The 25,121-nt window shown below is 41.5% G+C and overlaps 1 protein-coding gene across 1 annotated transcript in view; it reads left to right on the forward strand.

The window, feature by feature from the left end:
* Window positions 1–25,121, forward strand: part of LOC126236496 (uncharacterized) — a 93,258-nt gene that overhangs the window by 731 nt on the left and 67,406 nt on the right. The gene's annotated exons all lie outside the window — the stretch shown is intronic.

Genomic DNA, 25,121 nt, shown 5'->3' on the forward strand with positions numbered 1-25,121 from the left:
TGTAGCCCTGAAACTAGTTCCATTTAAATAGGTAAAATATTGTGCGTGTCTGTTTAAAATGTCGTGTTACTAGCACAAAATTCCTTGACGTGTAAGCTGCAGTGAAAGATAGCTCTTAATGTGACACATTACAGTTTTTAAACTATATTTCCTTCCAGTACTTGGCCCTAATTAATTCTTTCTGCTGTGGCTTTAGAAATGCCCCGTGTTTAACGAAACGCTAAAGCAGATTTACTGTGGACCGAAAAAATTAGACGTCCGTTTTACCTCATAATTCACTAAAACAAGGAACAGTATTTGTTCTTCAGGGCGAGAACTCGTGCCATCTCCAGATATGTTAAGACCTACAAAGCTTTCATTGAATTATAATTTTAGTACTGAACTCTCTCTCTCTCTGTCTGTCTGTCTGTCTCTCTTGCTCGTTCTTCTTCGCTGATCTTGAAACACTGTATCTGTTTTCTTATTTTTATTTCTGCTGTTTTTCCTTCTTTTCAAAGGTCACTTTTTAACACAAGTGATACCACATGATAAACTGAACTTTCTTGGTCATTCAGCGGTGGTCGTTGTTTCGTGTAACAATCTCTATATTCCCTGCAAGTGTTTTCTTTTAGAAATATTTTTTGTGGTTTAACAACCTTTTATGTGAATACCGCTACCCAGTACTGAAATACATTATTTCTCACGTAGGAAAATCACACATCTTGAATTTTCATCGGACAGAGGAATTAAAATATCACTTACCAAACGCGGCTGACTTCCAAACTATTATTCAGAGAAAATGAGTCTGACTGCATGTAGATAAGTTCGTACACAGGTTAGCAAATTGTAAAAATGAATTTTCATTCCGAAGTAATTTTCACGTAGCCTAGTAGCTGTCTTTAATCCAAATGCGCATATGGATCAACATTGTGTATAACAACACTGTTTACTTATATTTTGAGACTATTGTCTATTTATTCGACCTTTATCACGTGATATCACATGCATCTTGACGAGGACCTTAACATCAAAAGCGATTGTTAAATGTAAAGTGGAACATTCACAATATCGGGTTTCCCGTTGATAAATACGAAATTATTCCCCCAAGGAGCGACGAAAATGTACTTCAACGATATAAATGTGAACAGTTCGTTCATTCTACGACAGGAATACGTGTAAGAGCATCCTTGTAGAAAATTAGTTTGGGCGTGTCTTACGTCTGAAAAATTAACACACATGGTCAGACGGAGTATGAACGCCTAGAGTGCTGGTTTTCGAGACGGAGATGTGAACCAGACTCAGATCTAAACTACTCGTCGTCCCATGATTCGGGAAAACGGCCATCCTGAGAGTGGCTTTCAAGCGGTTTTGCACAGCCTTTTAGATGCGTGCCGAACCGTCAGTCTATGAGCCTGCTAACAAAACATGTGCATCTTTACCCCGGAGACTACCTTACAGTTTCTGGTGGAGGGTACTTTGTGCACACTGCCACTTCCTCCTTTTCCAGTTACAATCGCTTATCCCCGGGAAGTACGGTTGCAAGACTCCGCATGAGATCGAATCTCTCTGATGTTGTCTAATGGTCTTTTCGTGAGATATCCGTAGGAGGCGGCACTATATTGCTTGACTCTTCTAGGAAAGTACGCTCTCGGAACTCTTACTAGTAGACCACACCGCGATGCAGTTGGCTAAATGTCTCTGTAGATGGCTGAATATCTCTGACGTTTTCGCGCTTACTAAATGAACCTTTAACGAAGCGTGCAGTTCTTCGTTGGATCTTCTCTACTTCCTCTATCAGTCCTATGTAATACGGATCCCAGATGACGAGCAATATTTAAGTATTGGTCGAACAATACTCCCTTTCTTGATCTACTACGTCTTCCAACGTATCTCAGCCGCATCTAATTCTGTGTGGTCATTTCATTTCATATCTTATGGAAGTAGTTGCTTACAGTGATTGTTCTTCGGGTACGTAATATACAGTAAAGGTGCTTTCTGTGTATGTTACCTAGTATGTTAGGTATGTTTACGTTAGGGCTCAACTGCCACTCCCTGCAACTGTCTATCATCTGTAGGTCTTCCTGCATTTCACTCCAATCCTTCAGCGTTGCGATTCCTCTGTATACAACAGCATCGTCCGCGAAAAGCCTCATCGAACTTCTGACGTTACCCGCTAGGTCAATCATATGCCGGGTGTTAGGATACAGGTTCAGATATTGTGATCATTGGTACCTAAATACGTACCCACTTGAATGCGTAAGTTGATTGTAGGGTTTCATACTTAAGTCGGTAAACACGGAATCCTTACAGGATCACTTTGTTGTACGTCTGTCTGTCTTTTCAAAACGCTTTTTTGTAGACGTATCAAATTGAAATTCATGACACATATTAACGTCTACGCTACCTTGGCGATGTGAAAAAGTGACGCTTGTAACTCAATACAGTCAAACGATATGGCCATGTCACATATTTAGATACTCGAAACCTTACTCACTAAACCTACAGTGTATTTCCCGCTAGTCTAGTCATGAAATTTGCCGAGGGGCAAGATTTCACACTACAATCGAAGGAAAAAAATTAAAAACTGTTAATTTGTAATTATATCACACGAAAAAATATTTCTTTTGCCATTTGTTATCCGACTTCAAACTTGAAGTTAAAACATTCTCGAAAGTCTTGGAATCCCTGGGACCAAAATCTTGCCAGTAGCAATGTCGTAACAGGCAAAAATCATCGGGATTTTCGATTCCCGGAATGGAAGGATTGCCTATATATATAATTACATTTTACAGAACACCCAAGTGCGCGAGTTCTAAAAAGACCTTGGCAAATTTATTCTCTGCTTCTAACAGACTTCCCGCAAACACTTCTCGTAATTTCGTACCTAAAGTTCTCTGCACAGCCGTAACTGCATCAGTAAGTAGACTGTGCCTGTAAGTACAGACTAACCGTTTTGTGTCCACACGTCCACACTTCATCACCTAAGCTGCTGCTCAGGGGAAAGTAAGGATTGATAATGGCTTGCTCTTGCCTCGTGTACCCAGAGGTACTAACCAGCCTAAAAACATACTAGATATGGAGAAGGGATCTGTTCTTTCGGTCATGTCCAGAAAGAACAGATACCATCTCCATATACAGTTAAGGTTAACTGGCCATTGATCTTCTTCTTCTGTGCGGAAGCACATGCATTGCCCGAACTCTTACGGGGCTCGGTCAGATTGTCTTCTGCGAGTAATGAGTGTAGTGGGCAGGGGCATTAGAATGTAGTGTGTGGACCTTACGTTGGGAATGTGGGTCTCACGTGGAGCGTGCAAGAGATAAATCACTGCAGTCGCTCTATCCTCTGTGCCCTCGGTGGCTAAGATGGATAGAGCGTCTGCCATGTAAGCAGCGGATCCCGGGTTCGAGTCCCGGTCGGGACACACATTTTCAACTGTCTCCGTTGATGTATATCAACGCCTGTCGACAGTGTAGGGTCTTGATTTAATTATCATTTCTAAAAACATACTACTCCTAATAGCTGTAATTGTTGTTGTTGTTGTGGTCTTCAGTCCTGAGACTGGTTTGATGCAGCTCTCCATGCTACTCTATCCTGTGCAAGCTTCTTCATCTCCCAGTACCTACTGCAACCTACATTAATTAATTATTAGTCTGTAAATGAAGTAAATACTGATGTAATGTTGTTCAGTACGCTGCCCTCAGTCACCAATAAAAGTAATTGCACTTATGCCCATAACATCGTGTATATTGTGAAAAGTAACGGTCCCATAACAGTCCCTTGGGGAACACCCGAAGTTACTATAACGTCTGGAGATTTCTCTCCGTTCAAAACGACACTTGGACGAGACACTCAAGAATACTGATTACGCGTCTAAGGATCTATATCTAACATGAGTAACAGGGGTGTACTGAACGCACACAAAGAAGAAGAACGCGAATGGTCACAGGATTGTTTCTTGTTTGGGAGAGCGTCTCGGGAATACTGAAAATTCTGGATTGGCAGATCCCTGAAGACGGACACCAAATTTACATTGAAAGCCTGCTTACAAAGTGTAAGGAACCAGCATCGAGTAAAGAATCCAGCAGTGTAATACAGTCCACTAGGCACGAGCCCTTAGGGACCGCGAAAACAGGATTAGACTCGCTACAGGATGCACAGAGGCGTTTAAGTGGCCTTCTTTGCGCGCTCCATACGCAAAAGGAACGGCGAGAACCACAATATTTCGTAGAATAGTAAGTACACTCTGCCACGCGATGCGCAATGGTTTGAAGAGTACCGCTTCATGATCATGACACGCTAGCTGTTAAAGATCGCAGAATGAAGTTTTAACGATTTACAGACGGTTCTTCTTTGAAAAATAATTTTCTTTCATAACATTTATTGTTAAAATGACAAAAGATAAATGTTATTTAGTTTTGTAGGTGATCTTTTGTAACAATCTTTTTTTATGGAATGATAAGCAATTCTCAATGCATCGCGAATGCTATCCATAACTCTGTCTTAGACAAAAGATTATTATCTACACTGAGGACAAACACTTCTTACAGAATGTGCTTCCTCTCCCCACCATCACTTGCTTCACCCACACTCTTCAATCCCTGTTTAAAATCAACCAAGTTAAAATGTGTGCACTATATATACTGTTTGCAAATCACTTGATCGTTGGACTCCTTACTTTTAGAACTGGCAGTAGCTGGAAGAGTCCAAGCTTCCAATGCAATATGTCTGATGATAGCCAGTAATTATTATTATTATTATTATTATTATTATTATTATATTGTGTAGGTCATACAGCAGCGCAGCAGCTATTGCATAGTTACTGTTCAGATGTGTAGTCAATTTGTTCGTTTATTGATGTGAAGAGGATAATGAATCAATTACTGTTCTATTGCGGGAACTATGTTCAACTCGACGAAGGCATATTCATGAAATATTTAAGTCTTTGTTTTATACTCGTATATACCTCAATTTCACTGACGCAGATGAGTGGTACAAAGTACGTGTGGTTTTAGTGGAGCAGATAAGGACGATTAGTTTCAGAAGCTGTAGCCCCCACCGCATGTGTCACGCCTAAATGCTATATTTGGGAAAAAATGCAATTATTAGTAACTTACGTAATCAACATTACAGTCTTACAAAATACTGATTATAGTAACGATATTTTAGAAAAATAATTTAGTATCCGGACTGAAACACAATTAAACCAGCTGCTTTTACCCGTCAGAAAATTTCATTTCACCCCTCATCAGAAGGGTATAAAAAAGGAAAAAGAATTTTAGAAAAGAACTGTTCCTGGAGCTGCAATATAATTCCTTACTCCTCGCGTCGCTACTCAAAGCCCCAACGAAAAGCTGTATTTAAACGTTCAGCATCCAATAATGAATGGCCGGTAATTATGGAAAAGAGAGTGAGTGTGCTCCGTTCGTAAAGTAATAACATTCGACTTATCCATAACCTCCCGTTTGCTAAATACTGAAGCTCAGGCAGGATAATAGTAGGAATTCATATTGTGCTATTTGGAATGTTATGAAGAAGAGGACGAAAGAGGGAAGTTCTCATTAATAAACTAAGTAACATACCTACGTATGCGATAAGGGGTCTCTGTTTATGAAATGTTATGAGAGACACTCATTTCTCCTATAATCCATTCGCCAGTGGAACAGAAGAAGGAGACACCCCTATAATGGTACCAAGTAAGCTCCACCATACGCTAGAGAACTGCTTGCCAGATATTTTGGGAAGTGCGGTATAATAGCAGTAACATATTTTTATAACAAGAAACTCATAATTTTTGTAAATAGTCTTCATCCATGACTATACATTTCTGCCAAATTCCAATTTTTTTTCATTCTAAAGAATAGATATGTTACGTCGAAACCGCAAATTCACAGAACCAATAACATCGTAGTTTCCAGAATGAGATTTTCACTCTGCAGCGGAGTGTGCGCTGATATGAAACTTCTTGACAGATTAAAACTGCGTGCCGGATCGACACTCGAACTCTGGACCTGTGTCTTTCGCGGGCAAGTGCTCTACCATATTTTTTAAAAATCTCATTTTGTTCGTTTTTTATCGTTGTATCTGCTCGGGACGGACGTCGCAAGACACCTGTTTCAGTTCGTCATTGAACCATTAACTCAGTTTTTTCTTTATTACAGAGGTCAGCTAACCCTCTGACCGAACGCGCTGAGTTACCGTGCCGGCTGCCATCTGAGCTACCCAAGCATAACTCACGCCACGTCCTCACTGCTCTACTTCTGTCAGTACCTCTTCTCCTACCTTCCAAACTTTACAGAAGCTCTCCTGCGAACCTTGCAGAACTAGCTCTCCTGAAAGAAAGGATATTACGGAGACATGGCTTAGCTACAGCCTGGGAAATGTTTCCAGAATGAGATTTTCACTCTGCAGCGGAGTGTGTGCTGATATGAAACTTCCTGCCAGATTAAAACTGCGTGCCGGATCGAAACTCGAACTCTGGACCTGTGTCTTTCGCGGGCAAGTGCTCTACCATATTTTTTTAAAAATCTCATTTTGTTCGTTTTTGATCGTTGTATCTGCTCGGGGCGGACGTCTCAAGACACCTGTTTCAGTTCGTCATTGAACCATTAACTCAGTTTTTTCTTTATTACAGAGGTCAGCTAACCCTCTGACCGAACGCGCTGAGTTACCGTGCCGGCTGCCATCTGAGCTACCCAAGCATAACTCACGCCACGTCCTCACTGCTCTACTTCTGTCAGTACCTCTTCTCCTACCTTCCAAACTTTACAGAAGCTCTCCTGCGAACCTTGCAGAACTAGCTCTCCTGAAAGAAAGGATATTACGGAGACATGGCTTAGCTACAGCCTGGGAAATGTTTCCAGAATGAGATTTTCACTCTGCAGCGGAGTGTGTGCTGATATGAAACTTCCTGCCAGATTAAAACTGCGTGCCGGATCGAAACTCGAACTCTGGACCTGTGTCTTTCGCGGGCAAGTGCTCTACCATATTTTTTTAAAAATCTCATTTTGTTCGTTTTTGATCGTTGTATCTGCTCGGGGCGGACGTCTCAAGACACCTGTTTCAGTTTGTCATTGAACCATTAACTCAGTTTTTTCTTTATTACAGAGGTCAGCTAACCCTCTGACCGAACGCGCTGAGTTACCGTGCCGGCTGCCATCTGAGCTACCCAAGCATAACTCACGCCACGTCCTCACTGCTCTACTTCTGTCAGTACCTCTTCTCCTACCTTCCAAACTTTACAGAAGCTCTCCTGCGAACCTTGCAGAACTAGCTCTCCTGAAAGAAAGGATATTACGGAGACATGGCTTAGCTACAGCCTGGGAAATGTTTCCAGAATGAGATTTTCACTCTGCAGCGGAGTGTGTGCTGATATGAAACTTCCTGCCAGATTAAAACTGTGTGCCGGACCGAGACTCGAACATCGTAGTTTGATACCAGCGAGTTCAATAATCAAGTTAGTGTTATGATGAAAATTTAATGGATCAAGAATACTTACGGGGATGCTGGTGCGGTATTTGTGCCATCCGTCGCTCCTCTGTAGATAAGGCGTTGCTCTTGCGCAAGTAGCCACACTATTGCCTGTTGTGAATGCCTGAGTCAGGGGGATAGAGGGAAGAGTGTAAACAACACCGCAGGCATTGAGACGTAGGCACAGAAACAGTACCTAGTGGATCTGTGCGATCCAGCGCCAGCATCATAGTGTTAATCTCAGATATACCTAAAACAAGAAAAGATATCGTGGTAGGACGTTCGCTAACTAGACGGACAATATGGTGAACTTCCTAACATAAGCAATTACTTTTTAACGTTTATGACATTGAATTTGTTTTTTTAAATGGGACTATACACATTTTTCAGTGGCACTGGAAAGAGTCGTGGAGGAATTCAACTAAGTAACATGATGAAATAGTAACAAAATAGCAGTGCGGCAAACCACTGCCTCACGGTCAGGAGAAGAGATCACAATACCTGCTCTACTTTGCAAGCTGAAATCAGAGTCATTTAGTTCAATCAAAAAGGGAAATTTTGGGAAGAAATTAGAGTAGTCGCAAATTTTTGCACAGTGCTGGGAGTATTATGAACAACATACTAAAAATCCTGCCAGTGGAGTGTGGACGTTGGGTGGGGTTGGGTGTAAAAGTCACTTTTTATGGTTTTATCGAATAACTCGAAATTCGCGGCTTCTGGCGAAAATGTTACCGGTATGAAATTAAACAACATTGAATTTCAGACAAAAAAGTTTCTACTCATTTTTTTCTCTAGTGCTAACAGTTTCTGCGTTCAGGGAATGGAAAAATCGCAGATTATTAAAAATATTAAACTTCCTGACAGATTAAAACTGTGTGCCGGACCGAGAGACGAATTCGGGGCCTTTACCTTTCGCCGGCAAGTGCTCCACCGACTGAGCTACCCAATCACGACTCACTACCCGTCCTCAGAGCTTAAATTCTGCCAGTACCTCGTCCCCTACCTTCCATCCTACCTTCCATACTTCACAGAAGGTCTTCTGCAATTCTTGCAGAATTAGCACTCCTGGAAGAAAGGATATTGTGGAGACCTGGCTTAGCCACAGCCTGGGGGATGTTTCCAGAATGTGAAGTTTGGAAGCTAAGAGACGAGGTACTGGCAGAACTGAATGTGCGAGGACCAGCCGTGAGTCGTGCTTGGGTAGCTCAGTTGGTAGAGCACTTGCCCACGAAAGGCAAAGGTCCCGAGTTCGATTCTCGGTCCGGTACGCGGTTTTAATCTGTCAGGAAGTGTCATATCAGCGCACACTCCGCTGCAGAGTGAAAATCTCTTTCTGGATTAAAAATATTGTTCTAACGGTATAAAATTAATGTTCATTTTTAAATGAAATATTATATGTGTATATCACGTCTTAAGTGCATTAGAGCCATATTAAGGGAAATATTGTGTTTTGTGTTCCAGGGGGTGTAGGAGAGCAGTGCGAGGGGTGGGGGGGATGGGGGGAGGGTAGAAGTGAGAGGGAAGATAGGTCGCCGGATTGTTTTCATGCACTTCCCAACTTCATAAGGCTGGAGACTTAAAGTCGAGCAGGTGGTTCAAATGGTTCTGAGCACTATGGGACTTAACATCTACGGTCATCAGTCCCCTAGAACTTAGAACGACTTAAACCTAACTAACCTAAGGACAGCACACAACACCCAGTCATCACGAGGCAGAGAAAATCCCTAACCCAGCCAGGAATCGAACCCGGGAACCCGGGCGTGGGAAGCGAGAACGCTACCGCACGACAACGAGATGCGGACGTCGAGCAGGTGTTTCCCCACTCTGCCTACCTCACTACGTCACAAGAAGCAACGACAGAGTGTCTCACGAAGTTATACAGGCCCTCCAAAATGCGCCTTAGACGCAGACATGACCAGGCAGTGTTTATTTTGCACAAAATGCGTTAACACTACATGGAACTCAAATCTGAGTTAACTAATAACACAACGCAGATAATGCACATGAACATAACCTACTTAAGTCTCTGCAGGGCTAGAGGAGAAATTGATTTTTAATCATCCTGTATGGCATCTGTAGTGTTCTTCCGTGAAAGACAACTTCCCTTATCATGAGCGGTGGTCGCATTTCAATTTATGGGCAGACTATCCTTCACTGTCCATTCCTGTACAGTAATTTTATCTATGTAGCCAATATAACTTACTCTCATGTTAATATAGTGAGTTACTTTTTGCAGTTGCTATGTGAGCTATTATGTAAAATACGTTCCCGTGTGTTTAATTTTAAGTGTGATGTCAGTAACGTACGTAGTATTCGCGGGAAACTGATTGGCTTGGTAAATGTGGCGCAATGCTGCTGTCTATCGTTGCATAGTTGACAGCATATTTTAAAGCTATGTAATTATGTTTTAGTCATTTGGTGGTGAATTAATAAATGACCAAAAAGTTACTTCTGGTCTGTCATCATTAACCGTGTTACGGTAGGCTGCATAAATCTTCTCCATTTCGGATCTGCTGGCTCTGGTAGAGTGAACGGCAGTGATTGGAGCCACTTATCACACACCCACAGTATATCTTCCAAGGTGGGTGTGAATATATTGTGATGGAATGGGACTGGTATGTTTAAATCTCGAAAAGTGATCTGCTCTAATGCATTACTTTATTACGTTGAAGTACCTGAAGTCGTACGTTGAAATGCCTTAAGTTGTACAACACCTAGGTGACTAACTCCTGATGCAGAGGGAGACAATTTAAGCTTCTGGGTCTCTTCAAATTTTGAGAGATGAGGCTGCGGTGATCGATTTGATACCCCTCACGCTGCGAGAAGTATTCCACAAAGAGATAATGGAGACAGTGAAATGAACATTGTCAAGTAATATTGATTGTATATTCAACTTCGGACAGGCTTTTCAGTATAGTAGACAGCTCACAGCTCCAAAAAATGGTTCAAATGGCTCTGAGCACTATGGGACTCAACTTCTGAGGTCATTAGTCCCCTAGAACTTAGAACTAGTTAAACCTAACCAACCTAAGGACATCACAAACATCCATGCCCGAGGCAGGATTCGAACCTGCGACCGTAGCGGTCTTGCGGTTCCAGACTGCAGCACCTTTAACCGCACGGCCACTTCGGCCGGCTCACAGCTCCAGCTGTTGAGTTTTTCTACATAGTAGCTCACTTAACAACTGTAAATACGTACGTAATAAACTGAAAATAGCACCACTACATAAACATGAGAGCAGTGGAGTTGTTTTGTCAGACACTGGACAGGAAGTGCTAGTGAGGTATAGACTGTAAACTGAGAAGTTGCCTTTCCCGGAAGAACATTACAGCTTCCGTATAGGATGACTAAGAAGGATTTTCTCCTCTAGGTCACAGTGTGCAGAGATTTATTTAGATTCTATCCATATGGATTACCTGCGTTGTGTTATTAGTAACTCATATCTGAATTCCATGCAGTGTTAACGCATTTTGTGAAAACTAAACGCTCCCAGGTTATGTCTGCACCCTGCATCTCGAGTGATTCATAAGACGCACTGTGGAGGACCTGCATAATTTTGTGGAAGACGCTGTAGTTGTTACTTGTCACGTAGTGGAGTAAACAGAATGGAGAAGCGTTAAACCTGCAACCCTATGAAGGAGGTGAAGCGCGTGAGAACAGTCCGGCAACCTATCTTCCGTCACGCTTCTACCCCACACATCTGCCCCCTTCACCCTGCTACACACCCAGAACACAAGTTATCCCTAAACAGGCTGTACTGCACTTAGATGTGGGACATACATTTAATACTTGTTTTTAAAACACGTAATTTAAGAATAAACATCAGTTTTCTACCATTAGAACAAAATTCTAAATAATCACCCACTTTTCTATCCCCTAAACGCGGAAACTATTAATCTTAGTAAAAAATGAATACAGCCTTTTTGTAGGAATATAATAGAGTTTAATTTCGTAACGGGAAACATTTTCGCTAGAAGCCGTTGTATTCGAGTTACTCGAGAAAATCATATAACAGTGACCTTTAAACCCACCCCCACCTCAACGCTCACACACCACCGGGCAGGATTTTTCGTATGCTCTTCATGACACTCCAAGCTCTGTGCAAAAAACTGCGACTAATCGACCTCTTTTGCTTTTCGTCGACGGTGCTATTAGGGAGTTTGTGTAAGAGTACGAAGTTATGGAAAGAATGTGGACCACCAGCATCCATTCGTGCCTGATATCTTTCCAGCAGCAGAACTGTTTGTGTCACGAGGACAGATTTAAAAAAAAATAGGAAACGAACGACAAAATTACAACTCAAATGCGGTAGAGTGTTTACATGGAGCGGATGTCGATTGTGACATATATAACCTGGCAGTTACATTCGTGTTGCCACAACCAGTAGTGGAGCCTGAGGCGGAATTGATAAATTGGTTTGTGGAAAACAGGATTTGGGTGTCCATGGAAGTGCAGTGTCAGTGGGAGAAGTTGGTTCACTATGGTGGTCTCGTGCTCACGTAATCCGCAGTTCTATGGCGACGAGTATGCGAACACGGTTTGGTTTTACTGACACTAACGTTATGCTGTGCAGGGCTGTGCCAATAGGAATCATTGGGATCTCGTCTCTGCAAAACCTGATGGTGCCTCCTCAAGGCCCAACTCACTCTATATGGTTTATACTAATAACATGCTGCAGTAACCAGAGGTCACCTGTCGTTCCTTGCTGACGACAGAGCTCGTTGCACAAGCAGTCATACATCAAGATATATCGCTCGCAAACTGCAAGAAAATTTAGCAGACATCTAGAAATGGCCACTGCGCTGAAAAGTTTCATAAAAGCTGAAGCTATGTTTTACATAAACAAGACTGAAAGAAGATATAAAAGTCGTTACAAGTGGAACAGCGCTGTCACGGAAAATTATCGCAACGTTTATAGGACTAGTTATTGATTCAAAGTTAACATAAAAAATTGATTGTTTCTGTAACGAAGGATAAGCACTATTACAAGGTCATTTCTAACTCAGTTGGCAATATTTTTCAGGGCTAGTTTTCTGACTATTTATTTAGTATAAAAGATCTTTGGGCTCCAGTGGTTTCGATTGAGAGTAGTAATATAATTATGATTCATTCTGTTTGTTGCGCCGATCACCTATTTTTCTATGAAAATATCTTCACAACAGTGAAACTTCTTGTAGTACGGAATCACCGAGGTGTGCTGTATAAAACATAGTTTAATGCAACAACCCTCAAATGAAACACTGCACTGTGATGTGATTGTTCGGCCGCCGCTCTTACATAACATTCAGTGAATCCATGTTCAAGGTTCGTATCGGCCAATTCTACATCAGTAAACCAATACCTACTTCAGTGTATCATTGTTAACGTATAGCGAACATTGCCGGAGAAACCAGGCCCGTGATAGAAGCGAGCAGTACTGGAAGCAAGCTTCAGAGCGAAGACAAAAGTGGGCTTACTTTTGTCAACAGCAGGCACCGCCAGTGAATGGAACAATTTCCTTTTTAAGCAAGACGCACAGCGCATGTCGTCGACATTTGCGCTGTTATGCTGCTGCTGATTACTGTTTTAAGGAGACTAAACTTGTTATGTCATCACCTTCCTACTCTCTCTCCCCGTACCCATCCCCTCCAGGAAGCAGTGAACCGCATCTGTTGCGTCTCCAGTAAATTTTGTATACAAGCGTGAGGAAGTTTTCTAAATGTTCGTGTAGCGTGTATCTAAGGCGGGACGTGAGTATCAGCCTGATATTCACCTAGTGCAGAGGTTCCCAACCTTTCTGAGACCATAGCCTTGACTGCAATCAGATAATGAGGCCTCCGTGCACGATCAAATATTTTGTCAATCTTAACGACCGCGTAAAGTGAAGTTTGACGTATTTGTCAAATATAGTGGGTATTATCCGTGTTTGTCAAATATAGAGCACATTTACAAGTATTTGCCAGGAATTTTGGTAGGCCGGCCGGTGTGGCCGAGCGCTTCTAGGCGCTTCAGTCTGGAACCGCGCGACCGCTACGGTTGCAGGTTCGAATCCTGCCTCGGGCATGGATGTGTGTGATGTCCTTAGGTTAGTTAGGTTTAAGTAGTTCTAAGTTCTAGGGGACTGATGACGTCAGATGTTAAGTCCCATAGCGCTCAGATCCATTTGAGCCATTTGAATTTTGGTAGACGGACAATTTGACAAGATGGCGGACGCCGTCAGTGTCGACGATTCACGTGTATCGTCAGTTTACATAACTATGGAAACTGCGAACAAGGATAAAACAAAATAGCACTGACAATTAGCAGTATGCTAGAGGTGGCGCATCTTCCCCAGCCATTTATTATGCAGCAACGACTTACGGAGAAAATCAATATCGTACGCGTAACATACAGGCGGAAGTGCAACGAAATAAAACAAATCCAAGATCTCTGGTTCTTCCATAGGCAATGCAATGTGGCTTATATGTTCCCATGTTGTGGGATTTTAATGAACTATCATTGAGAGCACCAAGTAGAAGAAATAAATTTTCGCATATTTGTATCTTCTTTCTCAATATGGCGGCCAAACAATTCTTCAACAAGTTATTAAAAGTCGCACTGTCCATCCGTAGGAAGTTGATGTAATCATCAGGTTCTGAGTGTTGCAGTTCCTTTAACAGGGGAGTGTGTGTATATTTCTCTCTCATTTTAAACCATTCTCCGGAACAGTGTCTCGTTTTCTTCTTCTTCTTCTTCTTCTTCTTCTTCTTCTTAAGTGTCGTGCCAGAGACAGTACTGACATGCTTCATCTGTTTTTGTAATGTGTAAGAATACAGTATACATTAAAAACGTCTGCTTCAAAAGTAAGATGAAATTAACAAGCTTTGTTGCTGCATGTTCAGTTTTATTTGACATATCAGTGGCTAGATAAGAGCGCATTTGATAAACAAGTTTGCTCTTTCATGAGGGTCTTAACAAGTTATTGAAAGGTTCATCGTCCAACAGAAGAAAGTTGATGTAATTATCGGCTCTGACATTAATGTTACGTTTAGTAAAATCTGTCTCATTCTGAGCCATTCCCTGTACCAGCATCTTGTTCTTTTCATCTTCTTTAAACAGTGTGTCAAAGTCCATGCCAGGAATGCGTAGTCTCTACTTTGTGACCATTCTCACTGTCAAAATACTCACGAACAAGAACGGCGTCTGTTTCTAAGTAAGGTTAAACTGGAAAACTTCTGTCGTACGTGTAGGGGCTTCTTTGATAAATCAGCGACTAAATAAGACCGAATAGAAAAACAAGTTTGCAACCCCCACCCTCACGATCATCAATATTAGAACCTAACTAAATTTCAGATTGAAAAATAATTTTCTTTCTGATCAGTTTTATTTTTAAAATAAGGAAAGATAAATGATTATTTCATTAAACCACGAACTAATGAGCCAATGAGATGATTGGTGGTACTGCTCTTTTCTAACAACATTTTTTATAGAATGATGAATAAATTACATTCGTAAACCACCAGATTACTGGACTCTTTCCTTCTGAAGTGGCAAAAACTGGAAAACTTCGGGCTGCGAATGCTTTGTATGTGACCAATACCATTAACCCTCTCTCAGGCGCCATTCTGGAACTCCTGTGTTCAGACGCCATGAGCCTGACAGGCACAGGTTTTGAAATCAGCTATTATCTCATATTTTCAACTTCTGTAACCTAAACATAATAAGTTTCTCTCATGGGAATGTGTAGAAACAGATTATATGAAAATGGCTGCTAAAAAACTTTTTTTTTTGAGTCATCAGTCTTCAGACTCGTCTAATGCGGCCCGCCATGAATTGCTCTCCTGCATCTCAGAGTAGCACTTGCAACCTACGTCCTCAATTATTTGCTGGATGTATTCCAATCTCTGTCTTTCTCTACAGTTTGAGCCCTCTACAACTCCCTCTCGTACCATGAAAGTCATTCCTTGATGACTTAACTGATATCCCATCATCCTGTCCCTTCTCCTTGTCAGTGTTTTCCACATATTCCTTTCCTCTCCGATTCTGCGCAGGACCTCCTCATTCCTTAGCTTATCAGTTCACCTTATTTTCAACACTCGTCTGTAGCACCACATCTCAAATGCATCGATTCTCTTCTCTTCCGGTTTTCCCACAGGCCATATTTCACTACCATACAATGCTGTGCTGCGTACGCCGGCCGAAGTGGCCGTGCGGTTAAAGGCGCTGCAGTCTGGAACCGCAAGACCGCTACGGTCGCAGGTTCGAATCCTGCCTCGGGCATGGATGTTTGTGATGTCCTTAGGTTAGTTAGGTTTAACTAGTTCTAAGTTCTAGGGGACTAATGACCTCAGCAGTTGAGTCCCATAGTGCTCAGAGCCATTTGAACCATTTTGTGCTGCGTACATTCTCAGAAATATCTTCCTCAAATTAAGGCCTATGTTATATAATAGTAGATTTGTCATGGCCAGGAATGCCCTTTTTGCCAGTGCTAGTCTGCTTTTGATGTCCTCCTTTCTCCGTCCGTCATTGGTTATTTTGCTGCTTAAGTAACAGAATTCCTTAAGTTCCTCTACTTCATGACCATGAATACTGATGTTAAGTTTCTCGCTATTCTCATTTCTGCTACTTCTCAATAGTTTCGTCTTTCTTCGATGTACTATCAGTACATTGTCTTTGTTCATTAGACTGTTCATTCTGTTCAGGAGATGATGTAATTCTTTTTTACTTTCACTCAGGGTAGCAATTTCATCAGCGAATCTTATGTCATTTCATCTTAAATATTAATTCCACTCCTGAAACTTTCTTTTATTTCCATCACTGCTTCTCCGATGTACAGATTGAACAGTAGGGGGGAAAGGCAACATTCCTGTCTTACACCCTTTTTAATCTGAGCACTTCGTTCTTGGTCGTCCATTATTATTCCCTCTTGGCTCTTGTACGTACTGTACATTACCCGTCTCTCCCTATAGCGTATCCCTGTTTCACTCAGAATTTCGAACATTTTACTTATTTTTACGTTGTCGAACGCTTTTTCCAGGTTGACAAATCCTATGAACGGGTTTTGTTTTTTCTTTAGTCTTGCTTCCATTCCATTATCAACCGCAACGTAAGAATTGCCTCTCTGGTGCCTTTACCTTTCCTAAAGCCAAACTGATAGCCTTCTAATACATCGTCAATTCTTTTCCATTCTTCTGTATATTATTCTTGTCAGCAGCTTGGATGCATGAACTGATAAGCTGACTTGTGCGATAATTCTCGCACTTGTCAGCTCATGCAGTCTTCGGAATTGTGTGGATGATATTTTTCTGAAAGTCAGATGGTATGTCATCATACTCGTACATTCTACACACCAACGTGAATAGTTGTTTTGTTGCTATTTCCTCAATGATTTTAGAAATTCTGATGGAATGTTATCTATCCCTCCTGCTTTATTTGATCGTAAGTCCTTCAAAACTCTCTTAAATTCTGATGCTAATACTTGATCCCCTACATCTTCTAGATAATAATTTCCATGTTAAATTCAGAGGAGACAGCGAGTAGGTGGAAAGAGTACACTGAAGGATTCTATGAGGGGGAAGATTTGTCTGATGTGATAGAAGAAGAAAAGTTTTTTATTAAATACAAAAGAAACAAACATAAATGAGCGTAATTTTGAATGCACCACCGAACAGTTACGGTTTTCAATACATAAATTTTTTAAACAGTAAATTTATGCAAAAGAACTCCCATTTTAAGTCACTAATTTGGTGCTGGTGCTTTTCACACTCACTCAGAATTACCAGAAGAAATACACTGGCGAACAGAGAGGCAAAGTTGGCAGACCATCTTTGCATAAGGCAAGCAGATCGTGTTGTGGCAGTTTTTACATTCGTAGTTTGACCCATTTCTGTTGAGCAGGTGATACATCTACGTCTTTTGGGATGTGGGAGAGGTGGTGATTTCTCTCTGTCTTCTGTGGGGAGTCGGCTTTGCAAGCTGGAGAGGATTCCAATCTTCTTCATAGTTCTTCTGGGTAGCTCTCGAAGAACATGTTGATGTGCCAGCGATTTTAGATACACTCCTTCACGCAGTTTCTCCAACTGATTTGCTAGGTAAATAACCTGGGAGTTGATACCACCTCCATTTAACATTGTGAAAATAATCATCATCGGCCAACTCTTTGTTTCTGCTCACACCATAAGTAGCACACATTTGATCTGCGGTGTCAACGCCGCCTTATGTTGAATTCCAGAAAGTGACTATCTCTGGTTTATTTTTCTCTCCAGATTCAAGATCAATGGCATTGTCATTCTGAAGCGAAGATAAAGGCATCACAATTTTGTACTGGCGTAGCATGTAGGAAACCAAAACCTTCCCACCATCAAAGCCAAACATACTGCTGTACAGTGTCTTCCCTTTCACATCAATAAAATCTGATGGCAGTTGTCTTTTATTTTTTCTGACAGGTCCAACATACAACAGCTTTTTCGTCTTCACATAGTCCATGATGTCAAAACCAGTTATCGGCAGTGATATTTTAATCGGATCCAAATACAGACTTAGCCATTCTCTTGACAATGTCAGCGGGTTTGTTGCTGACACAGAAAGGAGCCACAGGCTGTAGCTCAACGTAGATCTCCATGTTCACTGTGTGTATCATTTTAACATCAACAAGAGCAACGTCTTTTATTCCATATTTGCTTAGTTTTGAGGGTATGTACTGCCGAAAATCACGTCTACCACGTAAACCAGGAAGCATTTCGTCTATTATGATGTTATCCCCAGAGCAATGGCTCTTCTGAAAATTTTCCACGAACTTTTCGGAAACTTCACGAATAGGAGCTAGCTAGCCAGCCAAATTCTTTCCGTCGGGCTCTGGTAGTTCTGTAAGTCAGCAGTTCATATTTTTGGCCTGCCGCTGTGTTCGAGCAGTTCTAGGCGCTTCATTCCGGAACCACGCGGCTGCTACGATCGCAGGTTCGAATCCTGCCTCGGGCATGATCGTGTGTGATGTCCTTAGATTAGTTAGGTTTAAGTAGTTCTACGTCAAGAGGACTGATGACCTCAGATGTTAAGACAGTGCTGAGAGCCATTTGAACCATTTCTTCATCATTTCCAAATATCGTACAGGTTGTTTTAGAATGACGTTTTAAAAATTTGGAGATAGGCTCTTTATACCAAGACAAGAAAAAAATATCCAGTAGATATGAACTCTTAAATGCACATCTTAACGGCTGTGAACACTTGTTCTTCCTCAATACTGTAGAACACATCTCTTCTACTGAGCCGGCCGGAGTGGCCGTGCGGTTCTAGGCGCTACAGTCTGGAGCCGAGCGACCGCTCCGGTCGCAGGTTCGAATCCTGCCTCGGGCATGGATGTGTGTGATGTCCTTAGGTTATTTAGGTTTAATTAGTTCTAAGTTCTAGGTGACTGATGACCTCAGAAGTTAAGTCGCATAGTGCTCAGAGCCATTTTTCTTCTACTGAAAGCTCTTTGCTTTCCGTGTTTTGGAGGGAGATTTTTGGAAATTTGTGGTAAGGTCTTATGGGACCAAACTGCTGACGTCATCGGTCCCTTAAAAAAAAACATTAAAATGGTCTCTAAAGTGCACACCTTTAAAGCTATGAGCACTTGTTTATGCATTTTAGAGCCAGTGTTTCCTGGATTTTTTTCTTGTTTTGGTGGAGGAACCTTGCCCTGAATTTTTAAAACGCCGTTCTGATACACCCTGTACAGCTGCACTGTAATTGATCTGCACAGAATCGTCCATACAATCCTATATAAAGTAGTAAGCAAAGTTAGTAAATCTTAGTGGGATATCTTGCAAAAAAAGTGCACACCGAAATTCACGAAAGACACGGGGTTGAAAAATGGTAAGGGGTTTAAAAAAAGTTTGCTTAACGGTAGAAATTTTTTATGTGATTACCAAATAGACAATGTTCGTAAAGTACCATGGCAAGATAAATGTATCTAAAGCTGGTCGGTAACAGTTCTAGAGTACACCAATCAGTTTGTTCTCAGTTTGTTCTCTGACGTGAAATACTCTTCAATTTATATCAGTGCTGAAATGTTTGCAATCGTGTATTTTGTGGCGGAATACAGTATATAATTGATTACACTGAACTGCCGCGCGTGGTAGCCGCTTGGTCTGGCGCGTCTTGTCACGGTCCGCGCGGCTCCCCCCGTCGGAGGTTCGAGTCCTCCCTCGGGCATGGGCGTGTGTGTCGTCCTTAGTGTAAGTTAGTTTAATTTAGATTAAGTAGTGCGTAAGTTTAGGGACCGATGACCTCAGCAGTTTGGTCCCATAAGACCTTACTACAAATTTTCAAATTACACTGAACTGGCTGAAGTAACGGAATTTATTTTAAATTGTTAAGATTTGTTCACTCAGATAAAAGGGCTGTCGCCAGGGAGCAAAGCATTTGTCTTAGCGCGCCTTTTGAAATGGCCAGATTTAACCAAAAATGCCACCCCTACTACACAAACTCACAATCGCCCCTGACTCGGTTTCGTGGCAAAACCCCGCAAAACTTTACACACTATTGAAACTATGCGCCTCGGTTCTTAATTCTATTATGACACTCCTTGCGATACGTGTCCGATATTTCAGGGTATTTTTTCACCCCTTCAATGAAGTTCCACGGATAACAATCCCGTAATAACATCGTGACGAGGACGCTGACTATCTCAACGTCTAAAATACGAAGCAGGCATTCACTTAATGCCAGCCCCAGTCTATCAGAAATCGACTAATATGAGTTACCGACAATATCCTGTCATATTCGAAAGGTCATCCATCGTCTTGTGTCTCCCGCATCGTAGTCTATAACCCTGACAGTCCCTGACTATCATCGTTCTCTTGACGTCAACTGTTCTTCGAATGAAATAACTTTCGTGACTGACTGACTGCAGTGACGGTGGACAGTGTTAGTGTGCAGCGGGCAAAGCTTGATACGGCTTGCATGTACTTACACAACAGGCAACACGAGGAGCATGTGGCGCTTGAGAGGTACAATAGGCTATTTTCATATGTTCAAAACATGACTCGGATTGTTGTTATTCTGATTGATTGAAACAATTAAATTGCATTCACTGTCAGTATTCACACAAAAACCGCGGGACTGCTACGGTCGCAGGTTCGAATCCTGCCTCGGGCGTGGGTGTGTGTGGTGTCCTTAGGTTAGTTAGGTTTAAGTAGTTCTAAGTTCTACGGGACTTATGACCTAAGATGTTGAGTCCCATAGTGCTCAGAGCCATTTAAACCATTTTTTCACACAAAATATATTTTTTATGTAAGTAAAGCTTAAAAATCATTAAATAGCATGTCATCGAAAACGCTCCGTTATTGGCTGATGCTCTGGTGACGTCACAAAGTAGGAGTAAAGACGAAGCTCTACGTGTGTTATACTAGTGTTAGCCAAAGTTACGAGGTTTCTACGTGCTTTTTCTGCAAACAATCTAGCTATTTAGTGATAGAAAAGGGAAATACGACTTGTAAGTAACAGCCGGCCGCTGGTGGCCGAGCGGTTCTAGGCGCTTCAGTCTAGAACCGCGCGACCGCTGCGGTCGCAGGTTCGAATCCTGCCTCGGGCATGGATGTGTGTGATATCCTTAGGTTAGTTAGGTTTAAGTAGTTCTAAGTTCTAGGGGACTGATGACCTGAGATGTTAAGTCCCATAGTGCTAAGAGCCATTTTTTTGTAACAACAGAAAGGAATTTTTTAAACCGTGACAGTGGATGTTCCACCCATTTAGAGCGGCGATTTGTGTAACAAGGGACACTGTTTTCCCTGCTCCCTGCAACATCATTAAACTCGCTCAGAACTAAGGAATTGTAGAACTTTCGCAAATGGGTCCATATATTATAACTAGATTGTCGACTATCAGTCATAAGCTGTGACTCAAAACAAAAAGAAATTGTTCTTGGCAAAACGTTGGGCAGATTCCCTTTCTAGAAGACGTTGAGCAGAGATCTCACATGCAGCAGGCGTTCGGTGGTGCAACAGATAACGCATCCAAATGCAGATTTAATGGGTCCCATGTTCAATTCCTGGAAGGGTCATATATTGTCAAAAGTTCTACACGAAATACGAAAATAGCGTTAGCAACAACTGATTGTAGCGGTTATTTCGATTGTGGGATATTTTATATATAGCTCCACATTGGCCTTAATCTGAAAAATTTACAACAGAGGGTAAATGCATTTACTTTAAGAGTAAACAATTCACTTTTTTGCAAAGCATTGCTAGTAGTGAAGTTAATTACCACACACCCACAGTACAACGAGGTGTAGGACGACGACGCTATATGGAGAGATATAAAGCGTATAAAGCGTGTGCAACATGCAGGTGACACAAACGGAAGGATGTGATGTATCTGAGTGTGTAAACAATAAGAATCCTAGCAGCACAGTATGAAAATGAAAACATTGTTTCTAAATTAAAAAATGCGTCGTCACATTAGCTAGAAAATATCTTTCTCAGTGTGACGTGTGTGGACAGCGATTGCAAATGTAAGCGCATACAAAATGCAAGGAGAACACAATAATATTCTGTTTCTGATCGGTGTATTGAAGTTTTGTAATTGTGATTTGGTTTTCGTATGGGAGGACTGTCGAGTCATTTTACAAATAAGTTTAATTGTTCTTCCGGGTTAGTTTCGAACCAGCGATCTATGGCCAGCATCATCTAAAATTCGACCGTCTACCGCTCTAATAACAGCTACCGAATAATTCAGGTGTAGTTGGGTAAAACGAGAATTTTCACTAGGAGTTTAATTTCGTTGAATGATGCTATCCATCGTTATAACAGTGGGAGAGCATACCTCGGAGGTAAGTTAATGTTAACTCTACAATTCTTATAACTGCCATCTGATTTCTGTACAAATTGTAAATAGCCTTTCGCTTCATGTATTTTACCCCTGCCAACTTCAGAATTTGAAAGAGAATATTCCATTCAACAGTGTCAAAAGCTTTCTCTAAGTCTACAAATGCTAGAAACGTAGGTTTACCTTTCCTTAATCTATCTTCCAAGGTGGTAAGTCGTAGGGTCAGTATTGCCTCACGTGTTCCAACATTTCTACGGAATCCAAAGTGATCTTCCCCGAGGTCGGCTTCTACCAGTTTTTCCATTCGTCTGTAAATAATTCGCGTTAGTATTTTGCAGCCGTGAATTATTTGCTGGAATCTCATTGGATTTCCTTTCACGTTGAGCGAAAGCTACGCTGTCTCGAGTACAGTCAAGTACGATAATAAGGATACATTTTACGCTGTGTGTTACGCGCACGTCGACTAAGCGATGATACGGAGCAACAGCTTTAACGGCACATTTATCTTTACTCGCACTGGCTAGCCAAGTGGTCCAAGTAATCCGTTGTGATGTGAGCAGTTGCAGTTAATACGTAAAATGAGATGAGCGCAGAGAATGTAATTCAATTTGTAAACAGAATGAAATAATATAATTTTATGGAAAATTCCGGCTGAACGCTTCTTGGGTTGCCAAACAGAAAACATAACATGCTCTCGTTTTTTAGCTATCATATTATTGCAATGAAAAAACAAAAGCAATAAAAATTCCCAATTTAAACACAGGGTAATTTTTCTGCGTGAGCCAGGTGTGACTTAAAAGCGTACAGCGGGAATTTCACCGTATAGTTTAATACTGAAGGTAGCACTTACGGTCAGTCGTCTGATGATTTCTGAATTCCTTCCATACCCGAATGCGAGAAGTACATTTCAGTACTGGAACTGACAATTTCTACGTTGATAACGAGGCGATCAACCATGGAATCTACGAAGCCACCCAAAAAACACCTCACCGTTTAGTCCCATAACCCCCCCCCCCCTCAATCAACCAATCAATCCCCCAAAAACTACATTTTCTTCTCTTCTTTTATGACGAGCTGTTCTGCATTTCGCCAGCGTTCGGCAGTGATGTATGACAAAGCTTCGTACATTAGTTTAAGTACGTCTGGCAGTTATTTCTCACTACAGATCCCTTAGCTTGGCTTCAGATCAATTCAGTTGGGTACAGATCGCAGTGGTACGGTGCTAACTGTAAAATTGCTATTGTACGGTGTGATCGATGCCGCGAAAATTATTGTTTTCTGTGTTGTGCGCTGTTCCTCGAGTGAGACCACATCTGTGGTATAAAACAATGGCCATAGTCCAAATATAGAGTATTTGATCTTCATTTTAAACCCAAAAACTTAGTTGCGTTTTTTAACGAAAACAATCCTGCGAACTTTCGCAGGAGAGCTTCTGTAAAGTTTGGAAGGTAGGAGACGAGGTACTGGCAGAAGTAAAGCTGTGAGGACGGGGCGTGAGTCGTGCTTGGGTAGCTCAGTTGGTGGAGCAATTGCCCGCGAAAGGCAAACGTCCCGAGTTCGAGTCTCGGCCCTGCACACAGTTTTAATCTGCCAGGAAGTTTCATTCATCGACATGAATGTCGTAAAAGAGAAGATTTTATATTTCTTTGAAGTCAGTACCGCCATTAGACTGTTTTTTATTTGCAGTGTTACATTTACACGATCATGATTTCGGCTTTAAAGTGCCATTATCAAGTGTTTTAACGTTATACAGTGCCTAAGATGGCATACTGTCGTATTTAAAATACACTATTAGACACATTGTCTAAGAGTTAATTCTTCTTCTGTAGTGGTCAATCCAAGGATTGGTTTGCAACAGCTACAATGGCAGCTTGTCTCCATTCTGTGCGTCTTTCAGCTTTTCTCTTCATTTCTTTATAGGTGTTACATCCCACATCTTTCACGATTTGATCCATGTACCTCAGTCGTGCTCTTCCTCTTGGTCTTTTTCCCTCGACATATCCATCTATGAATGTGTTCAGGAGTCCTTTATGCCTTAATAGATGGCCTGTAAATTGCACTCTTCTTTTAACAATGAAACTCCAGAAGCTTCTCTTCTCACCTGCTCTTTCCAGAACCACTTCGTTTGTGACCTTGTCGATACATTTTATTTTGAGCATGCGTCTATAGCACCACATTTCAAAAGAATTTAGCTTCTGGTCTTCCTCTGTCCCGAGACTCCACGTTTCACACCCATAGCATGCCACACTCCACACATACGATTTCAAAAATCTTTTCCTGATTTCAAGGCTGATGCTCTTAGATGTTAATACGTTTTTCTTCTTGTTAAAAACACCCTTTGCTTGAGCTATTCTACTTCTCACTTCTGCCTTGCTCCTTCCATCCCTGGTAATATTACTGCCCAGATAAGTAAATTTATCAACTTGTTCAAGCAGTTCATTGCCTACATGAACTTGGACTTTCACTTGATCTTTTTTGTCGCATGCCATTACTTTTGTTTTTGCTTTATTAATTCTCATATTATATTCTTCACCCATAACTTTATCCATTCTATTCAGTAGGACTACAAGATCTTCTTCACTTTCAGCCAGGACAGCTATATCATCGGCATATCTTATCATATCTATTCGTTGGCCATGAATTACTACACCTGTCTGTGAATTTTCCCTTACTTTTTTCAGTGCCTCTTCAATGTATACGTTAAAGATAACAGGGGATAGTGCGCAACCTTGTCGGACACCTTTCCGTATCTGCACCTCTTCTTGTTTTGTCCGTCCACGGATAACTGCTGTCTCGTTTTTGTACAGGTTCCATATCATTTTTCTATCTTTATGGTCTATTCCTACTTTTTTGAGTACCTCAAACATCTTATCCCATTAAACATTATCAAAGGCTTTCTCTACATCTACG

This window comes from Schistocerca nitens, chromosome 2 (genome assembly GCF_023898315.1).
Source record: "Schistocerca nitens isolate TAMUIC-IGC-003100 chromosome 2, iqSchNite1.1, whole genome shotgun sequence".
Classification (NCBI taxonomy): domain Eukaryota; kingdom Metazoa; phylum Arthropoda; class Insecta; order Orthoptera; family Acrididae; genus Schistocerca; species Schistocerca nitens.